At 34.9% G+C, this 22,372-nt stretch overlaps 1 protein-coding gene across 6 annotated transcripts in view; it reads right to left on the bottom strand.

Annotated features, from left to right (window-relative positions):
- Nucleotides 1-22,372, bottom strand: part of PCDH15 (protocadherin related 15) — a 1,822,477-nt gene that overhangs the window by 919,007 nt on the left and 881,098 nt on the right. The gene's annotated exons all lie outside the window — the stretch shown is intronic.

Consider the following 22,372-nt stretch of genomic DNA (forward strand, 5'->3'; position numbering starts at 1 on the left):
CATAGCTTGTAGAGGAAATAAAAAATTAAGTTATGTATGACTAGAATAGAGTTTGAAGCAGGTGGTAGAGATACTAAACTGAAGAGAAAATGATGGCTAGATTAAGAATTATACATACTTATAATAAGTTTAGACATTATGCTAAGGACTAGCAGAAGATTCCACCAGTTCGAAGCTGGACAGTGACCTGACCAGATCTGGATTTTTAAAAGATCACTTTGACTATAACAAAAAGATTGTGTTGAAGAGAGGGGAGCATATCGGAAGGAGGGATGCCAGTTAAGAGGCTAGTGTTTTAGTCCAGGTAAGTGATAATTGTGTCCTGAACTATATCTGATGTCTTGGGAATTGAGAAGTGCATAGATTTAGGAAATACTTAGGCCATTGATTCAAGAGACATTTTTCTCCCCATGTTTTGACTTTCTTGACATTTATTGAACAATAATTTATTTAGTCGAATTAACAATTCTGACTGAGAATTTTTTTTTAATTAAGTACTAGTTTCAATGAACCAAGATTTTACTCAGTTTAAAAACATCTATTCATAAGAGAGTTAGTCTACAGTTTTCAGTACTGGTCCCTGTCAAATTTAAGTAGCAGGATTAGACTGGTCTTAATAAATGAATTAGAAAGCTGTCTATGTTTTCAATATTTTGAAAGAAATACATAGCAAAAGGCTTATACTATAAATGTATACAGCAAAAGTCAGGGGGTGGGAAACTTTACAGTCAATCCATCTTATAACTAGTCCTTCTTTTACTTGAAGTTAATAATAATACATAAATAACACCTAATTTATGTAGTTCTTCTATTTGAGTCTCAGCTTTGGTAAATGTTACTTTACTTTTTCCTAAAAATAGCTTATTTCACCCATATATTCACATTTATAGGCATAGATCTTCACATCAATTTCTTATAATAATGAAAAATTATGTTCATGTTAAATATCAACTACAATAATTATTTAATAATTACTTGGTTCTCTGAAATATTGCAATAGTAGTTGATTGAATCCCACAGAAATCCTGTTCTACGTTTTGTAAATGAATATACTAAAGCTTGGGAATATTAAATAATTTGGCAAAAGACCATAAAAATTGCAAATAGATTAGCTGATTTCAAACCACGTTTATATATTTGACTAAATATGTTAGATCAATATATTACATTTAGGTTTAGTTAACAATTCTTCATAGTTAATAGTTTCTAGGCATTTAATTTTGCAAAAAACATTCTAACAGTTTTTGTGATAACAATATTTATATTCTGTTATTTGATACATAAAAATCTCTTATAATTCATAATGTTCTCATTATGAATTGTATTTTATCAAAATAAAATTACTTATTTTATCCTGCTATAATTATTACATTCATATCTAATTTTTCACATATTATTCTATTGATTTCCACTTTATTTGTCTATGATTTTAGTTTATTTTATATTTTACATCCACACCCCACTATTTAAAATACAGTGTTCCTGAATTTTAATGTGCCTTGTGCATAGTTAAGTTATGCAAATATTCACGTCATCTCTTGCTGACAAAGGAAAAGGAGAATAAAGATAAAAATGTATTCAATGTATACAAAAATGCAAAATTACTTGTAATCATATCACTTCCCAAAAGTAATCCTAAAATATTTTGTAGAATATATAAAATAGGAATTTAACCAGGTATTAGAAGCAAATATAGTAATCCAATATACCCATCTCTCAGATTTTCAGCTAAAATTGAGTAATATGAGTTTAGATTTTTAAAAGAACCAAGACAATAAATATTTATTTAGTCAAAATCTTGAACAGTTGCTTTGAACAACATAAAATAATATCAAATCCAGTTCCTGCCCTCAAGGAGTTAATGGTCTAATTGAAAAAGATAACTTCTATTACTTAAAATTAAATATTAGTCTAATGATTAAACATAACCCAGAGTCATTGTTAGAATTTAGATTGCCTTGAAGAAATATAGGATAATCAGGACTGACCCAGAAAAGTGACATGTCTTAGATTAATAGGAAAAAAATAATAGAATATTTTGAAATTAGTGCCATGCTTCCTAATTCTTAAGTTTGCAGCCACTATCCCTGGGGAGGATGTAGGAATTTGAGGCCTGACCTTCAGGAAATGGAAAATCTGTGGACATAGTTTAGACCTTAAACAATAGGAAGCAGAAAATCCTTCTAAGAACATAGAAAAGAAGTACAGGATATATTATACAGACATTCTTCTCTAATGCAATTCTAAAAGGGTTTCAACATGTTTATTTTAAGAGACATGGTGCACTCCTAGTTGTGCTTGTATACACTCCTAGGTGCTGATTTCTACAGGTGATAGAGGGAACCTGACTCTGAGCTATCCACTTAAACTATCCACCTTAATGTTATTGGAGGTGGCAGGAAAGCCAGGTCATCCTCAGAGCAGGAACAGAGAGATTAAGTAAGACTTGGTTGATGAAAGACATTGCAGCCTCCCTAGAAGAAGTAAATAATGCATCAGTCAGCAATACCTTAGTACTAGAGTTCTCATCCATCCCCAAACGGGCTTAGGGTGAACAGAGTTCTAAATATATTGCATTTATGTATATCTCCTTTTGGAAAGGTATTGCAAATGTAGAAACCGGTTGCAGGTTGAAATGACTACAGAGAACAACATTGCATCCTCAGAAGTTACATAAATAACAGATAGCGAACCCTCCACCCTCAATAAGTAAAAAATAAACGACAGAATTTTCTTAAAGTAGCACAGGAATCAGAGCAGAGTGGAGATTTACGGTCAATGGAAAGATCCAGTTTATATTACTCCTTTATGAATGCCTTTATTTCAAAATAATACAATATTTTTTAATGCACAAACTGTTTTGAGTCAGAATTCTAATTCTGATTTCATGAAAAACTTTGGCAATTCAGATTAATTCCTTTAAAAAATATATATGTGCCACCTACACTGTGCTGGACACGATTCTCAGCACTGATCATAGAAAGATAAGAGGCACATTGACTCTACCATGGAGGGATTTGTAATCTAAAGAAACAATGAAACACACAAACAGAAAATTTTGATATGGGTACTAGGTGATGCTATGTAAATTCAGAGCAGGAGAATTTAGACCAGTCCACAAGTTTAGGAATGTCTTTCTTGAGGACATGGTATCTAAGGTAAACCTTAAATGTTGATAATGGGTAGGTAAATAAAGAAGCGGTTATCATGTTTTAGGCAAAGGGAAAACATGACCAAATGTAGGCCATCATAAAAGAACACTGATACACTTGAGAAACTATAGACAGTTCTGTATTGTTGCAACATAAATGTCAAGTTGGGAGTGCTGAGGAATAAAGCTAGGGAAGCACTCCTGGACCATGGCACAAAGAAAATGTTGCATGTCATGCAGACGGACTGTCATAATGGAGCCACGGCTCTGAAAAATAGAAGAATGATAAGGCCCATTTCATATTTTGTAGATAAATCATTATGGCAACAATGTAGAGGGTGGATCAGGAGTACAAGATATAAAGCAAAGGGGCTTGTTTATTTTTGATATTCAGTTTGCATCTGGTGAAGTAGACAAATACAAGTTGAGATATGGCAGATCTACTGAATCTTAAAGAGTTAAATATTTTTCATTGAGATAGTATGGTACATACCTCACCTCATTAAATGACATAAACGCCATCTATGTAAATATACATAAAGTGCAGAAAAGCTTCAATTTTTATACTGAAAAATAGCTTTTTCAAACCATTCGATAAATACAGGAAAAAATAATGCTGATCTCAAGTTTGTGTTTTAACTAAATTTACAGTTTTATCCCCTCATGTAATTGACTCAAATGTGTGTATGTGTGTGTGTGTGCGTGTGAGAGAGGGAGAGAGAGAGAGAGAGAGATGCACCACCTTCGTTCAAAGATACCTTGAGCAATGGAGTTTTCCTGGGCATGAAGTCTTAAAGTATCAAAGAGAACTTTTTTTCTGTGTGTCATCACCTAAAAACTTCAGAGAGAATTAATGAAAACTGTGAAAATTTACTTTTTCCACCCAAATAAATTAAAATATTTATTTGTGGAAAAATATGGGTTTATAACTAAGCTATGAATTTAGAAATGTCAGTGGCTTTGGAACAAAATAGTTTTGGTAATATTTCTGAGAAAGACCTGTCTACTTAATTGATTTTATTAGTATAATAAAATAACAGTGACATTGTATCATTTTCTTTTTTTTATTTTAAACCAGAGTCAGGGATGTCCACACTTTAAATATATAGATCTAAATATACAAATCTAAAAAAATGCATATTTTAAGGGAGATTTCAAATGTAGAACTAATTTTTCTTTCCACTGTTAGTCCACTCTGGTCTTTCTCAGTGTACTCATTGTTCTGTCATTCTATCAGCTTGGTGACCTTTACTACTGGCTTTATTTTTTCTTTTCTTTCTCCAAAATCACTCACTTTTGCCTGTGTGTCCAGACTGTCTCTAGCTCTTATTTCACTAATTCTCACAGCTTTGGCCCCTTTGTAGGTTTTAAATTGAACCACTTCAAATACCTTCCTTCCAATCTCACACTCTTAAGGCAATTAGTATCACCCACTTAGAGACTAGAATAAAGTATTTGTGCATGTTAGGTCACTTTCATTCTTGGAATGATCCATTGGAGATTCATAAAACTGTTCTCTTGGATAATATGATGCAATAATTCAAATGATCACTGACAAAATGGGAACAGAACTTCTGAAGCAAGCACTTGACTACACCATTCTCTAAGAGGGTTTTTTAATTTTCACCTCTTGAGTTAGACATCAATCATATTGTGAAGTAAATCTTAGTTTAGAGAAGATAATTCTAGCTTGACTATCTCAGCATGGTTGTGAATATCTGCTTTAAATCTTCACAATCATGATTATCTTCTTTCATTAAAAAATAGGAAAAAAAAGAGACGGGAAACAATGCATTATATGGAAGTTACTCTTCTCTCCAATTGGAAATTGGTTGCTACAACTTGTGCAACAAGAACTTTGCAAACACATCCCTCATAGCATCTGAAATTCAATCACATATATCATAGTAAATGAAGAATTCTATTCTTGGTTCCAATATTCTGCAATTATTCTTGAATGTTTTGGAAGAGCAGAAAATAAATCTACTCCATGCATTATTATACATAAACAAATATACATTTTTTTCAAAAGGCAAGTTGCTTAATCTCTGTAAACTGCAGTTTTAATTTCTACAACATGCATATGAGTATAATAATTTTAATACTACTTATGATAACAATAATAGTATTTACCTTCTATTGTTATGAGGATTAAATGAGGAAGAGCCATTAGTAATACACCTGGCAAAAGGAAACACTCAAGAAGTCTTAGCAGTTACTAAGGATTCCTATTTGTATATTGCATCCTGCATTAACAAAGAAAAAAAAAAAAAAACTATTCACAAAGATGGTGACATGATTGTAGCAAGCAAAGTCTGAGTAATCACTCTTATTCTGATTGTACTAATTTAGATTGATGTAGTTAGTCCCTACTCCAAAGGAGGATTTTGAGGTGATTCTTTATAAAACTGGTAAATGAAACATCAGTTATCCTAGTGACAAAGAGCATATCTTTAAGGGTTACAAACACTGAAAAATCAATAAATAGAACTATGAAAGTACTATGATGGATACCACTAGTTTCAAAATTAATCATGCTTAATTTAATGTTATTTAATAACAATGATAATTTGATTCTGATTGTTGGTTAAATTTCTGAGAGAAACATCCCTCTTTCAAGATTCTAATACCCATCACTCAGAGCTTTGGAACAGCAATACTTTATGCTATTATTAGCTGTTCATTATCTACTGGCTGCTGGGCAGATGAAAATAACTGCTTCTATAATGGCCATGGACTAGGTTTTAGCTTGTTTGTGTCAAAAGGGTTTTGAATTTTACTTTCTTTCCAGCTCCCACTCCCTCTCTGCCATAACTTGTTGCCACTAAGTTCAAGAGGCAGAACAAAATGTTTTCTCTAATTGGTGTTGCAAGAAATACTTAGACTAGAAAAAATTGAAGCATTCTTTTATGTGAGCAGGAAAAAAAAAAACAACAATAAAAAAACTCATAGAGTAAAAAGTTTTAATCCTCTCATTTCTCTTACTTCTTTACTCAGTGACCCAGTTTTTCAGTAGTTTTCTAAATCTAACATCAAATTCTTTTTATTTAGAATTCAATGATTACCAATAGGATGACCTTATAATTTATGATCCAAACTGCAATACTTTTGATAATGAAAGGGGGTGCTGTTATTAATAGCACATAAGGTATAAATTTGGATTTCTTTGGGAAAATCAGAATATATGGTCATCTTTATTTAAGGAACTACATTTTGGTGTGTGTGTACTATATTCTGCAATGTCTTAAGATTCTTTGCCAAGTCACTTCCTTGAACCACCTAACTGTTATATCTACTAAAAGAATAAGAGATTGCTTCTTGTAGCAGCTCACGCTGTTCACATAGTGGACCTAACAAACAGTCAAGAAGAGTTCAGTGCCACTGAAAGCATCTATTTGTGACTCCAAAGAAAGCAAATACCTTTCCTTTGATATTTAAAGTCATTACAAAATATTGAAGCAGTATATTAAGATATTAAGGAGGCAATAATATCATATCCTTTGAATACTGGTAGTATGACTAGGTCTAACGACATCCCCTTACAGACATGTAATCTTACAAACTTGTACCTTCAATATATGCATATAAGTGGACTTCCTTATTGAAATGGAGTAAATTGTCACTATGAGTTTCTTGATCATAGATGTTTTTCAAGCCATCGAAATCCATTCCCAGGGCAAAACAATAAGGGAAACACAAAGAACCAAAGCCTATTAGTTATTATTACAAGGGTTGCAACTAAAAACAAGAGACTCTTGAACTGGTATACACCTTAGAGTCTATTATATAGTTTTAAATTTCACTGGAAAAAAGATCACCTCTACACTATCTCTGATTTGTGGTTAACATTTCTTTGCTAATAAACTCCCAGAAATGGCAGATGACTGACTTACAAGAAAGCCCATTAAAAATATTAGATAGTTTAACATTAATTTTAAGCCTAAATCTAAGTTCTCATTTTTGCATCCTTAGTACCAACATCTGTAGCTATGCAGTTTCAGTTTATTCTCTTTGTAAAACTTTAACCATCAAGTATTTAAAGAAACTACCAAATTTGCAATAAATTGTCTTACTCATATGTAATACCCTCTATTTCTATAATTATTCCTCATGTTTTAATTTTCAGATCTTTCATTATTAATGGTGTTTAGATTTGTATGATGCTTAACTGATTTTAGCTTATCTGCCTTTGATTATGAAAACATGTACTGAACATTGTTCAATTTTGGAATACCGACAGATACTTCTTTCATGTACAAACAGGTTAATTAGGTCATCTGAGACAAGGTTTCCTTGCAGGGATTTGGGAGCTATTAAACAAGGGAGCAGTAATTTAGCATTTACATATCTCTGAGAGTAACATTTTGAACCAGTACTGGGGGCTGCGTTTAGAACCTAGTAAATGTAAGGATGAATGTGGACAGCTAATCAATTGGGTTGAACATCATGTTATGAGTTACATTTTATCAAGATTCATATCTTTAATTTTACTTATCAAGATAATTAGAAATAGGTGTGTAATTTAGATGAACTTTCAACTTCAAAATGTAGTAAAACAGATTTTAATATTCTATGCTTACAATGGATTAAAATAGACATACGACAGAAAAGTTGGCATGGATGAAAATTACAAAGAGATCTTTCAGTTCTTACATCATAATTTAAAGAGATGATCTCTATACGCCCCTAGAAACGGGGCAATCTAAATCCCAGCAGATACAAAGGCATATAAGTTTGAACACTCCCTGTCTCAATTCATTGGGATAAATCTAGAAGTGTTTGTTTTGATTTTATTGTATAGAATTAATAAAGCTTGACAAGTGTGCATATACATAACTGTTTGAAACCAAATGAAGTTTCCAATAAACAAAGGGAATGACTTAAAGTTGTTTGCATTTAATAGTTCACACCAAGGGAAAAATTCTTCAGCACAATTAAATTTCAAAACTAATTACACATGTCATTCTGCAGTTTAACAATATGTACCAGCATAGCAAGTGTTGCTCAAATAGCTGATGAATATTAATTCTATCTGCCTTGTTGTGACTTTTTTTAAAATTGAAGATATGACAGTATAAATACAGTCTGAATTGATTAACTATTCAGTAATCTACATACCATGGAAGATGTTAGAACCCAGTATATATTTCAGTTCATGAATATAATCAGCTTGTATGCAAAGGATTAATATGCCTAAAAAGTTTATCATAAAACATTTAAATATTTCTTGACGATTCTCTAAGAACGTTTTAATATATTTGATGTTATATTTATTAGGCTGTATTCTATAAGAATATAATTTGATTATATTGAGAAATTAAGGTAAAATTTTTAAAAAAATGTCTTTTACTAGCCTCAAAGATGAAGAACATACTTAATTTATGGAAAAGTTTAAAACATTTTCCCATCAAACCCAATTGGACTTTTGACTTGAACATTAGAATAATATTTTGTATTTTGGTTTCCCAGAAGAACCAAACTGCTCATCTTAATTTGGTGGCCAGTGCTTGTCCATGAAGCAATATAATGTAATGAACAGAATAGAGGCCTTTCAGTTAAATATGTTTCTGACGGAAGTTACTTAACCTCTCTGAGCCACAATTTCCACATCACTTAGCAACACTGACCATTTAGCAGCCTTTCTATCTTTGGTTATATTTTCTTTCAAAACTTTGCAGCTACTTAGGAAGAACAATGTCAGACAGATGGAAGTGGGGCACAGCACTGTAATCAGAGAAGATCTCTTTTTGAGAAAGGTGTCAGGTATCCTGTGAGGTGATCTGTATCGCAAACATCACCACTCTCTGTAAATAGCTGCACCAGTCACAAACAAAGGGCAGACTTTTTCAATCGTGGAAATGCAAGCAGAAGGGACTGATAGGTACATGAAATTATAGAACTTAATTGTAGCATACACACAGATGGTGTCTGTGTCCAACGTGCTATATATATATATTCAGATGTGTACATATCAGGAAACATATGTACTATAAAGTACTCTCTCCTCACTAAGACTGATCAAAGTCACTTTTACAAAGGCTTAAACACTGAATTTAGTTTCATTAGATCTAATTCAAGTAAAGGAATCATAACTTATGGAAAGATACATTAGACAGAGCAACTTTCTCCAAAGCATACGACGAAACTGTCTTGGAAGCTTTTTAAATATTTTAAGAATCTCTGTAAGGACAACACTTCATTTCATAGTGACCTAACTCCATTAACTGGTAGTGGGATTTGGGAAGTTAAATTCTTCAAGCCCATACCTAAGATGTTAATATTCAAGTCAAGCCAACTTCACAGGTTTGCTTCTATTATTACCAAAAATTACCTTTGTAGGTCACACACATAACTTTTTTCTTTCTCCATATTTTTATGTTCACTTAATGTTACAATTATGAAATTTCTACATTATGATATAAACAAATACATTCAAGTCTGAAAAATGTTAACATCATCTTATGTAGTATGGTTCTTCATATTCAGATTTGATAGCAAAGACATTTTCCTAAGAAGTTAAAGACCCTATGTTTTCACAGTTAAAGTAATGAAAATTATTAAGTACACGTTGTTCATAGAAATATTAAGATTGATAATACCTACCATTTTTTTTCTATGTCTCTGCCCAAACTAAGTATGTATCAGCAAACTATAGTGAGATCCACATAGGCAGGTATATATCTGTTTTAGTTCACCACTATACTCGTAGTCCAAGCTTGAGAAGCAGTACATGTTTACCAAATATTTTTTCAAGAAATGTTTGATTGGATTTGAATTAAAATAATATTCTTCTGGCAAGGTAACATTATATAAATTATTTGAATACAGTTTGACTTTCCAATCCATTAATAAATTACTATTAGTTGTAGAAAGTGATATATCTTCACTGAAAGGTTATGGATAAAAATTCTTTATGGTTCAAGAGAATATAGGGCTTACCTTAAAAGTATTAACTATATATTTAGACAGAATATAAATCTGACTTAAATGATTTCAAAATAAATGACTCAGCAGGAGAGCAAAGCAAAACAAGAGTCAGAAAAAATAAAAGGACAATACATACATGCATATGCATATTAAATCAAGTTCCTGGTAGCTGCAAATGCAAAATGAATTTTACCGGCTCAAATGCCAAACTTGGATAGATCACTTGTAGTGGTGGACAATTCAAACACTTGGGTTTCATCACTATATTGAAAATTAGATGATAACAGTAACAGATACTACTACTTTGACCATTTCTAATAAAAATCCCTTTAACTGAAGATTTACTTATTTTAAAACTGTAATTACAGTAATGGAAGGAGACACCACCAAGCTGAAAAACATTGTAGAGAATGTCCATCTTCTTAGACAATGAACAAAGATTTAATTTATAAAATAATGCACTAGATGTAACTATGAGAAAGCAATGGACTTGATTTTGATTTACAATTTGGTCAATTATTTCTCTTATGTAAGGAGGAAGGTAATTAAGAAGACATTGCAACACAGTGTTTATAAAAAATAGACCACAGCTTGCATTTCACTCAAAGTTAGGTGCTTATTTATATGCTTGAAAATTGTATTTTTACAGCTTTTTCATAGTTTAAAAAAAGCAGTCTCAAAACTAAGGAAAGAAGAAAAAATAACATCTATGTGAGCAGCTGAGCTTAATAATAGTTAGCAGTAATGATGAGAACAAAAGGTTTGGCCTAGAATTCTGGGGAGACTGCCTTCAGTGGAGGAGTTGCATGCCAGACTTCACTTCTAGTGGCAAATACTGTTGCTATATACATGCTGTCTTGGGTCAGCATGTGAATCAAGTGAGATCTAAACAGAAATCTCCGAATTTGTAAAGGCAGCAGTGACAAGGATCATCATGCATACCTCAGGGCATAGCTCTGCCTTTCCAACAGGACTTACCCAAGACCAGGCTTCAGAGTAAAAGGCTTTCTACTCTACATTTTTATATACATTTTAACTTTTTTTGCAAGGTCTGCAATGAGTGGTAGTATTAAAGACTTTTTGCTTGCATAAAAAAAAAAAGGACAATAATTTCCACTGTTATACAGGAAAATGCAGTAAAATCTCAAAAATAATAAGAAAGCAAATTCCACAGGACAATTTTGTTTACTCTCCCAATTAGTATTATTATAGATAAGCAACTATTAAGACTATAATGTTTTCATTAAAAAATGAACTTGATTCTAAGGGTCACCATAAAAGTCAATCTCATTATTGTTATAATGTCACTTATAATGTCACTACCAGTGCACGTGGATGTGTGTGTATACGTGCATGTGTGCCTGAATAGAGTGTGAATGGCTATAGTGATAGAAAATAAATCAGAGAAAATGCTAGATAAAGAGCGTGATTAGCGAGCATGGGTCCCAGGATTTATGTATAGTGTAAAAGAAGCAGCACAGTATAATACAGAGAACATGGATTGGAAAGCATGTTCAAACATAATTTTAACATTAGTTCATACTCCTATCAACCATTCTGGCCCCAATCAAGATGTCAGAGTGGGATGGTTTAGGCCTCTACCCTCCATACAGAAGCCTTGAACCACCAGCAAGAGCCGATGGAAACAAGAGTCCCAGAAAACAGTTAAAGGCTTGCAGAACCAGGGTGAGAACCAAATCTAGGTAAAGCCTACTTTAAAAGTGGTAGGATTTCACTACACTCTGGCTGGCTGCTCTCCTATCCCCTCACTGACTCTGTGTAGAACAAGCCCATGCTGTCAGTGCAGATCCCAAGTCCCTGTCTGGAGGAAGCAAAGCAAACTTTGTACACATACTAGGAGCACGTATGTCTGCACTAGTCTATATGGTGGTGGCCTGAGGGACTTGATGTCTCTACCCTATATGTAGAAGGCAGTTTTTAGAACTCTCCTACAAAATGTTATGGAACAGCAGTCAAGTGGCTGCCTGGAGTGAGGGATTTCTGGATGTAGGATGCACAGAGCAGTGAGTGGGATCATAAGGGAACTGTTTCCTAGGGAAGAGGGGACATTTGAATCTGTGTAAATGGAGGGATTCCTGGAGCCACACAAGCATGCCCAAGAAAAGATACATGTGCAGAAAGCATCAGAGAGGACCCTATGCTTTGGGCTGGAGCTATTCTCTAAACTCATTGTATCAATAAGTTTTGAAGAACAGTAACACTGATCAATCTGCAAAGACTGGGAAAGGTGTTTTCTTTTTCCCTTCTTTTTTTAGTGAGCTCCAGGCATTCAAGGAAAGCTCTACCACAAAACAAACTATATACAAGCTTAAGGAACAAATGACTCAGAGTCTAATTTCCAGTGATAACATTCGAAAATTTCCAGGTTTCAAAAAATGATTACAAAACATACAAAGATAGGAAATTATGGCCAGGCAAAGTCGAAAATCAAGGCATTGGAAACTATCAACGAGAAGGACAAGACCTAGGACATACCAGAAAAGACTTTAAAGCAATAGTGCCACACATGCACAAAGAGCTGAATGAAAACATGGACAAAGAACTAAAGGAAATCAGGAAAACAATAGATGAATACAAAGAGATTATCAATAGAGAGATGGAAAATATGAAAAGGAACTAAACAGAGCTGAAGATGACAGTAAAAATAATTAAAAATCCCCTTGGGTGATTCCATAGCAGATTGGAGCTGGCAGAAGAAAGAATAAATGAACATGAAGATCAGGCAATTTAAATCATCCAGTCTGAGGAGGAAAATGAGAAATGAGAACTGAACCTGAGGAAACTGTGGGATACCATCAAGCATAGCAATGCACAATGTGGGAATCCCAGAATGAGAAATAAAGAAAGGAGCAGAAAGCATATTCAAAGAAATAATGGTTGAAAACATTCCAAATTTAATGAAAGACGTGAATATACACATCTGAGACACTCAACAAACTCCGAACAGTATGAACCCAAATAGATTAACACTGTGAAATATTATACTCCAACTGCTGAATTGCAAAAATAAAGAGAGAACTCTGAAAGCTACAAGAGAGAAACAACATGTCACATACATGGGAGACCCAGTAAGATTAAATGCTGATTTCTGGGGGGAAACCATGGTTGCAAGAAGGCAATGGCATGACATATTTCAAGGGCTGAAAGCAAAAGAAATGCCAACCAACAATTCTACATTCAACAAAACTCTCTTTCAATAATTAGGGGGAGATTAAAATATTCCCAGATAAACAAATGCTGAATGATTTTATTACCACTGGATTGGCCCTACAAGAGATGCTGAAGAGAGTTCTACAGGTTGATAGGAAAGGAGACAAGACAATAGATCAAAGTCACATGAAGAAATAAGGACAATGGATATGTTTTGGTAATGGATGGTGGTGATGGTAGCACAACATTGTGAGTATAAGTGGTTAAATATATATCTGAATGTGGCTAAAAGGAGAAATTTTGGCTTGTATATCTAGTATTAGAATAAAAATAAAAATAAAAAAATATAAGAAATAAGGATCTCCAGTAAGGATAACGACATTGGGGTTAAATTTAAATACCAGTGCTATTGTCTTTTTGTTTTGTAATTCCAATTTTTTTCCTTCCTAAAGTATCTAAAAGTCACATGCATAAAATGTAATGATAAATCAGTGGTTTGGGACTCATAATGTATAAACGTATAATTTGTAACAAGAACTACATAAAGGTGGGGGTGGACAGAGGAGCATAGGGACATACTTTTTGTATATTGTGCTGGTTTGAATGTATTATGTCGCCCAGAAAAAGACATATTCTTTGATGCAATCTTGTGGGGCAGACATACTAATGGGGATTAAGTTGGAACATTTGGATTAGGTTGTTTGCATGGAAATGCACCCCACCCAATTGTAGGTGATAACTCTGATGAGATATTTCCATGGAGGTGTGGCCCCACCCATTCAGGGTCGGTCTTGATCAGTGGAGCCATATAAATGGGCTGACAAACAGAAGGAACTCAGTGCAGCTGTGAGATGAGACACATTTTGAAGATGACTGTTGGAAGCAGACTCTTGCTCCAGAGAAGCTAAGAGAGGACAAATACCCCAAGTGCAACTAAGAGTGACATTTTTGAGGAACTGCAGCCTAGAGAGGAACATCCTGGGAGAAAGCCATTTTGAAACCAGAACTTTGGAGCAGACGCCAGCCACATGCCTTCCCAGCTAACAGAGGTTTTCTGGACACCACTGGCCATCCTCTAGTGAAGGCCTGATTGCTGATGTGTTACCTTGGACACTTTATGACCTTAAGACTATAACTGTGTAACCAAATAAACCCCCTTTATAAAAGCCAATCCATCTCTGGTGTTTTGCATTCTGGCAGCATTAGCAAACTAAAACATATATCATTAAAGTTATCCAAGCAAATTAGAGTGTTATAGATTTAGGGCAATAAATTTAAGCCCTGTGATAACTACAAAGAAAATATCAGAGTATATGTCTCACAGAGACAGAAATTACAGTACAGGTTGCTGGGGGGTGGGGGGTAGAGATGGGAAAGTTGCTGTAATGGAAGTTAGAGAGGAGACTGCTAAGCATAAATATGACTAATTCTACTAAATTATGTGCTTGAGAGTGACTGAAACAGGAAGATTTGCACTGTATATATTATGCTGGTTTGAATGTATTATGTCCCCCAGAAAAAGGCATATTCTTTGATGCAATCTTGTGGGGCAGACATATTAGTGGGGATTAAGTTGGAACATTTGGATTAGGTGGTTTGCATGGAAATGCACCCCACCCAACTGTGGGTGTTGACTCTAATTGGATAATTTCCATGGAAGTGTAACCCCCACCCATTTAGGGTGGGTCTAAATTAAATCACTGGAGCTAAATAAATGAGCTGACAAACAGAAGGAACACAGTGCAGCTGAGAGTGACATTTTGAAGAGGAGCTACAGCCAAAAGGAACACTCTGAAGAATGTCCGGGAGCTGAGAGAGGAGCTGCAGATGAGAGACAGTTTGAACACAGCTGTTGAAAGCAGACTCTTGCTCCGGAGAAGCTAAGAGAGGACAAACGCCCCAAGAGCAACTGATAGTGACATTTTGAAGAGGAGCTGTGGCCTAGAGAGGAGCGTCCTGGGAGAAGGCCTTTTTGAAACCAGGACTTGGAGCAGATGCCAGCCATATGCCTTCTCAGCTAACAGAGGTTTTCCGGATGCCATGGGCCATCCTCCAGTGAAGGCACCCAGTTGTTGATGTGTTACCTTGGACATTTTATGGCCTTCAGACTATAACTTTGTAACCAAATAAACCTCCTTTTATAAAAGCCAATCCATCTCTAGTGTTTTGCATTTCGGCAGCATTAGCAAACTAGAACAATATGTTCTCACATTTCAGAAAAAAAGAAAGAAGAGACATTAAAGAGACAATCACCATTAAATGCACTACATGATCCTTGATAGGATCTAATGCGGAAGGAGAAAAGGCCCAAAAGGACATTTTTGAGACATATGAAAAAATTGGACTGCAAGGTTTATATCAATGTTAGGTTTCTTCAACTTGGTGACTAGACCTAAGGTGGTTATATAAGTGAATATCCCTCTTGTTAGTAAATATACATTGTGGTATTAAATGTGTAAGAGGCAGGATGCATACACCTTAGAATGAGATAAGAAATCATTGATAGTTTTAAGCAGAGAAATGATATGGTCTAACTCAGGTTTTTAAAAGAATCACTTTATCTGCTATGTAAAGAATAGATTACAAATGGGCAAAGGTGCAATTTATGCTGTGACTATCAGCTTGGCTAAAGTTTCTACCTATCCTAAAAAAGACTAGGTACCCAAATTACTTTTACCAGGGATACAAAGTTAAAAGTATAGGTGACATTTGGCTCTAAGAGATACAATAAAAGCAAAGAGAGATATAAACAGGAAAACACACTTATTTCCAAGTTATGCCATGTATTGCTCACAATGACATGTGATAACTAAAGTTTCCATTAACAAATGAGGGTGTGGTCAAGTGAAAGGGAGAATTACATATAGTTAAGGGTACAATTATTGGCAGCAGAGAACTATGAAGTTTGGTGTATTCATCTCCTATTGCCATTGTAGAAAATTAGCACACAATCGGTGGCTTAAAACAACGTAAATTTATTATCTTACAATTATGGAGGTTGGAAGTCGAAACAGGTCTCACTGGACTAAAATCAAGGTACCAGTAGGCCTGTGTTCTTTCTGGAATCTCCAAGGGAGAATCTGTGTCCTTGCCATTTCCAGTTCCTAGAGGCCACCTGCATTCCTTGGCTTGTAGCCTTTTCAAAATCAACAATGCTCAGTTGGGTCATTCTTAACCTCCATCACTCTGTCGTTGACATCATCTTCTGCCTCCCTCTTCACTTTAAAGGACACTTGTGATTACCCTGGGTCCACCTGATGACCAAGGCTAATCAGTTTATTTTAAGGTCAGCTGATAAGCAATTTTAATTCCAAATGTAACCTTAATTCCCACTTACCATATAAAAAATTTATGGGGAGGCCATTATTCTCCTGACTATAAATGGTGAGATAGGATTAAGACCCACCCTGATTCTGTTAGCCATACCTTAACGAATAATAACATCTTCAAAAGGTCCTTTTTACAAATAAATTCACACCCACAGGAACATGGATTAAAATTAATAACATGCCTTGCCTTTTAAGGGTGTACATAATTCAGTCTACCAACCACAGAATGAAGTTATGCTAATTTTAATACAGTTTAGTGGGTTTTTTTTTTTTTTTTTCATTTTGCTTATAAGTACTTAGAGAGGAGAAACAAAATAAGTCATTAAAAAGCAAAGGTGTGTGCACTCACGGATGTATGTATGTCACACATATTCTCCACATACATAGAGTTGTGTTGTTTGCCTTAGAGAGGAATTACGAACATTTTGCCCTGGCAATGGATTAATTTTAAATTTTTGTTTGTTGAAAATCTTTTTTAGATTGTCAGAAATATAAAAACACCAAAGCTAGAGACTGATTGTTGCCACAGTTGTTTTTTCTCAATCTCTATCTCTGTCTCTTTCTATTTTCTCTCCCTCACATACAGACACACACAAGCAAAAAAAAAAAAAAAAAAAAAAATAGTACTTCAATTATTTAAATAAATTCACCAGGCTTTTGACTTGTCAGAAAATAAAACATTAAATTGTCCTTCCAAAGCTAAATTGATTGCCACCTAGTACCTACTTTCTGTTCTTCTAAAATTTTATAAATTACATATGATTGGAGCTCAGATGAAATTTAGATTGCTGATTGCCTTTAAACATAGGAAACACTATTCAAAGTAAAGGTGAAAAGAAAACCAAATCATTATATATATATACATACACACATTGAAAAGAGCATAAAAATGAAAGTAGTTGATGTAATCAGAAGTATGTCACAAAATAGACAAAAAGAATAAACAGGTATACAGTATTCCTCATAAGGGTCAATGAACTCTCTCTTTAAGTAGGCATGTTTCTATGTGATGTAAGCTGAATGAATGTGTTGCTTTTACAATACACCAAATCTGGCACTGAGCTTGAAATCAGTAAGACTGGAAAGGGGGTTTCTAGTTGGATTTCACATTGTTACCATCAGAAAACACAGACCTATCTCATCAAGCCTGCATCAAAGAGAGAAACAAGTCTTTTTGCTTTGGTGAGAAGGTGAGTTTATTGAAGATGCATCAACAAAGAACTGGAGGAAAGAAAAACCTTCCAAGACCATTTCAGAATGAGAAGAGTGGTTTGGGCTTTTATAACCCCAAACAGACAAAAAAATGGCTAGGATCCAGAAGAAAGCAGATGGGAAAAAAATAGAAAAGAAAAAGTGGTTTTGTCATTGTCTCATGTTATCTAGAAGTCGTCCCCTTATTCAGGCTTGTTTTTCAAGAAATTACTTATTATCAGACTATATGGTGATATCCCTTGAATTCTCCTGCAGGCAATGCTGGGAAGGTTCCTGGGAAGAGAAAGTTTCTTGTTGTTGTTGAGATTAGAGCAACAGCAAGTTACTTTAACAAGGGCTTTTTGTGCTTAGAATAACTCAAGGCTGCTTGAGTGAAGCGATCATAATAAACGTTTTTTTCTTTCTTTGTTTTTTGTTTTGCTTTGTTTTGTTTTTGGCTACTGAGACTATACTAAGCATTTTCCAGCTAAAGTATTACACTGAGTGTTTTTTCTACTTATTCAGCTATGAACATTATGCTGTTACTTCATGGACTACTCATGATCTAAGGGCAATAGCAGGTATAAAAATTTATTTTTTCTTAATCGCTGAATACAGGACTGATCATAGTTTATAAAAGGGGATCAGAGGAAAGCTCATTGATTTAGAAACTGACTGATACGTAAAAGCACAACGTCAAATTAATTTTCACTGAAGGCCCAGTGGTTTCAAGTATCAGCCAGCACATTTCTTTAACAGTTTCCAAGTGTCCAGGAAGTTTAATAAGTAATTACAATGTTGCTAAATGAACTTGGAATTATAGAATAAAAATACAATATTTTAAGGGATATTTTCATGGAGCTTTGGTAGTCTAACAAGGAATTTTTTTTAACATAATAGGAATATAACTAATTAGAAAAGTAGTGAAATATAAACTCTTCCTGAAACAGTGGAATAAATACCTACAAAGTCACTGAATACTTCCCTTTCAAGTTTTCACAATTATGTCAATTATATTTGCTTTCTTACTGCCAGTCTTCAGGTTCAGTACATTGTATGCTTTAGATTGGCCTTTCAGCACTTTAACCCAAATCCATGAAATATTTGGCACTCTATCGCAGCAAAGAAGGGTTAATCCCAGAAATATATCCTGGAGTCCTTAATGCCCAGCCATGGTGGGGGACTATGCTGTTTTTAATCCCTGAAAACAGTGATTCTGGAACCATGTGTCTGGTCCTACTTCTGACTGTTTCTAGACTTCATTTATCCCAAGTGAGAAACCTACCTCAAAGACTGGTTGTGATGGCTACACATTTCTTTCTGTCTTTGTCAGCTTCTGCTACCCTATGTTACTGCCTCCCATTTACTTACCTCCCATGTGTCCACAGAGATAAATCACCTAATGCTGCTTTCCAGGAAGTAGTGAGTGTATCCCACACTTCCCTATTTTCCAGCAAATTATTTTGATGGGAAAAAAGTAACCACAAGAACAATAGTTAATACAAATTAAGCACTTGAGCTTTGCGTCAAGTTTTCATACCTTGTGCTCATCGGGGCTTTTATAAATGAAGAAGATTTGATAATGATGAAGATTCAGAAAGTTTAAATAGTTAACCTCAAAGTCAAACAGTTAGTAAGTGGGATCACAGGAATTTGACCTCACATCTGTCTAACTCCAAAATGCTTGACTCACTGAAAACTATCACCAAAAATCTGCATTGATGTAATATTGCTATTCCATAACCTGGATGGATTGTGAGATTATCTTGGTTCAAGTTCATTGGCCACATGGTATATATGAACACAATATAGTCAACTTCTGATTTATAGTCACCCAGCATGCCTATATATATATATACTGTATACTAAGAATTATTTGGGAATAATCATAGCTGACATCCCTATGTCCTCCTTATTTCCTTAAAGTTTGCCTCTCATCCCCCTGTCCTGCTTAACAATGGAAACCTATAAGCCTGTAGCAACTATAACCAAGAATAGCCTTAGTTTGTGGGCAGGTTAGGAGTTTAAAAGACTCTCATTTATTTATTTTTATTAATTTTTCTGAACCCAAAGTCCTAACATTATCATTTATATTAATACCACTACAGAATTTAAGAGCATGTTTTTAAAAGTGGAGAGATAAAATAATCTTGTTTATCCTCCATGTCAATTTTAGTTTTCTTGGCTGTTCAGGCAAATACCACACAATAGGTTGGCTTAAACAATGGGAATTTATTAGCTCACAGTTTTGAGGCTAGGAGAAATCCTAATCAAGGCACCATCAAGGTGATGATTTCTTTCCAAAGACTGGCATTCTCAGGCTGATTGCCCGCAATTCTTTGTCCTGGTCTTCTCAGTCAAATGGCAATGCATATGGTGGTCTCACCTGTCTTTTCCCTTCTCTTACACGTTCTATTGATGTTCAGCTTCTGGCTGTTCCCTCCATGGCTTCCTATCTGTCTGAATTTCATTCTGTTTATAAAGGACTCCAGTAATTACATTAAGACCTATCCTCATTGAGTTGGGCCACACCTTAACTGAAGTAACCTTTTCAAATTGTCCTACCTACAATGGGTTCATACCTACAGAATGGAGTACGTTTAAGAACATGTATTCCTGAGGTACATATCTTCATACCACTACAATATCTTATTATTACCAGAAGTAAGACTTGCAGAAATATGCCAAGATATCTGCACAGAGAATAAGTATCTGGAAACCTGCATTCCAAATGCATTTGGTAGTAGCAATAGGAGCTATATATAATATTGACATGAAACAATACACTTAAGGTATGTGGAGGAGTTGTGCACATGCCTACAAAAGAGGAATTCAGGTGCTGTTCCTGTTGAAAATGATACCCTATATTTCCAAACAACCTATTCATTAATCATTGGTGTTCCAGTTTGCTAATGCTGCCAGAATGCAAAACACCAGAAATGGATTAACTTTTATAAAAGGGGTTTACTTGGTTACAAAGTTACAGTCTTAAGGCCATAAAGTATCCAAGGTTACCTTCACTGAAGGGTGGCCATTGGCATCTGGAAAACCTCTGTTAGCTTGGAAGGCACGTGGCTGGTGTCCACTTCCTCCCAGGTTGCATTTCAAAATGGCATTCTCGAAAATGTTGCTCTTGGGGAGTTTTGTCCTCTCTTAGCTGCAGCTCCTCTCCAAAATGTCACTCACAGCTGCTCTGAGCTCCTTCTGTCTGTAACTTCCTTATATGGCTCCAATGATTTAATTCAGACCCACCCTGAATGAGTGGGGTAACACCTCCATGGAAATTATCCAATCAAAGGTCTTGCCCACAGTTGATTGAGTCACATCTCCATTGAAACAATCAATAGGTTCCAACCTAGTCAACACTAATATGTCTGCTCCCACAAGATTGCACTAAAGAATATGGCTTTTTCTGGGGGACATAATATATACAAACCAGCACATTTGGGAACTAAGTAGATATGAAAAAATATGGGGATGGATATTGATATATAAGTTTCAGAAATTTCATAAACAGTCTAAGGAGTTTCAGGCTCTGTGGTACCTTTAACTCTGATTATGCTATTTTTCTTTTGTTCTTCCTGTCTTAGTACTTATAGTCTGCATTAATTATTTTGATTGGATGCTAACACTCTTATCTAAGACAGGGTGTGGTAGTTTGAAGCTTTTATGTACCCCAGAAAAGATAATGTTCTTTTAACTCATTCCTGAGGGCAGGACCCATTTAACTAGGTTATTTCAATTGAGATGTGACCCACCTCATTCAAGGTGGGTCTTAATCCTCCTACTGAAGTCCTTTATAAGAGGATAAAGGACACCAGAAAACAGAGAGAAACACCAAAATAAGCCAAGAGAGCCAGAGAAGCTGAGAGACAAAGACACCACAGAAGCTGAGAGAGGAAGCCACTGAAGCCAGAAGCTGAAGGTGATGAAATCTGGGAGAAAAGGACAAGCAGGCATCACCATATGCCTAACCATGTGACAGAGGAGCTGAGGATCGCTGGTAGCCGGTCTTCAGGGAGAAGGCATCATCCTGTTGATGCCTTAATTTGGACATTTTTCATAGCCTCAGAACTGTAAACTTGTAAGTTAATAAATCCCCAGTGTAAAAGCCAACCCATTTCTGGTATATTGCATTTTGTCAGCATTAGCAAACCAAAACTCAGGGTTTCTCAAACACAGCACTATTGATACTTTGGACTGGATAATCTTTTGCTGTGGGACTGTCCTATGCATTACAGGATGTTTAGCAGCTTCCTTGCCCTCCATCCTTCCTTACCTCCCCAGCAGTTGTTACAATTACAAATGTCTCCAGACATTGCTAAATGTCCTCTGGGGGACAAAATTAGCCTCAGTTAAGAACCACTGATGTAAAATATACCTATGTCCATATCTCATGAGCAAATAAGATTATAATGCTGGAGGTCACATTCAGTATATATTTTTATTATCCTTTCTATGCCAGTACTCCCCCAAATCATCCTCAGTTTCACTGATTTCCTAGGAGGTCTCACAGATTTCAGCACATAGCTGAACTCATGTCCATGTTTTATTATAGTAAAAGCTTATAAAACAAAATCAGCAAAGGAAAAGGCACACGAGG

The sequence above is a fragment of the Choloepus didactylus genome, chromosome 15, assembly GCF_015220235.1.
Source record: "Choloepus didactylus isolate mChoDid1 chromosome 15, mChoDid1.pri, whole genome shotgun sequence".
NCBI lineage: Eukaryota > Metazoa > Chordata > Mammalia > Pilosa > Megalonychidae > Choloepus > Choloepus didactylus.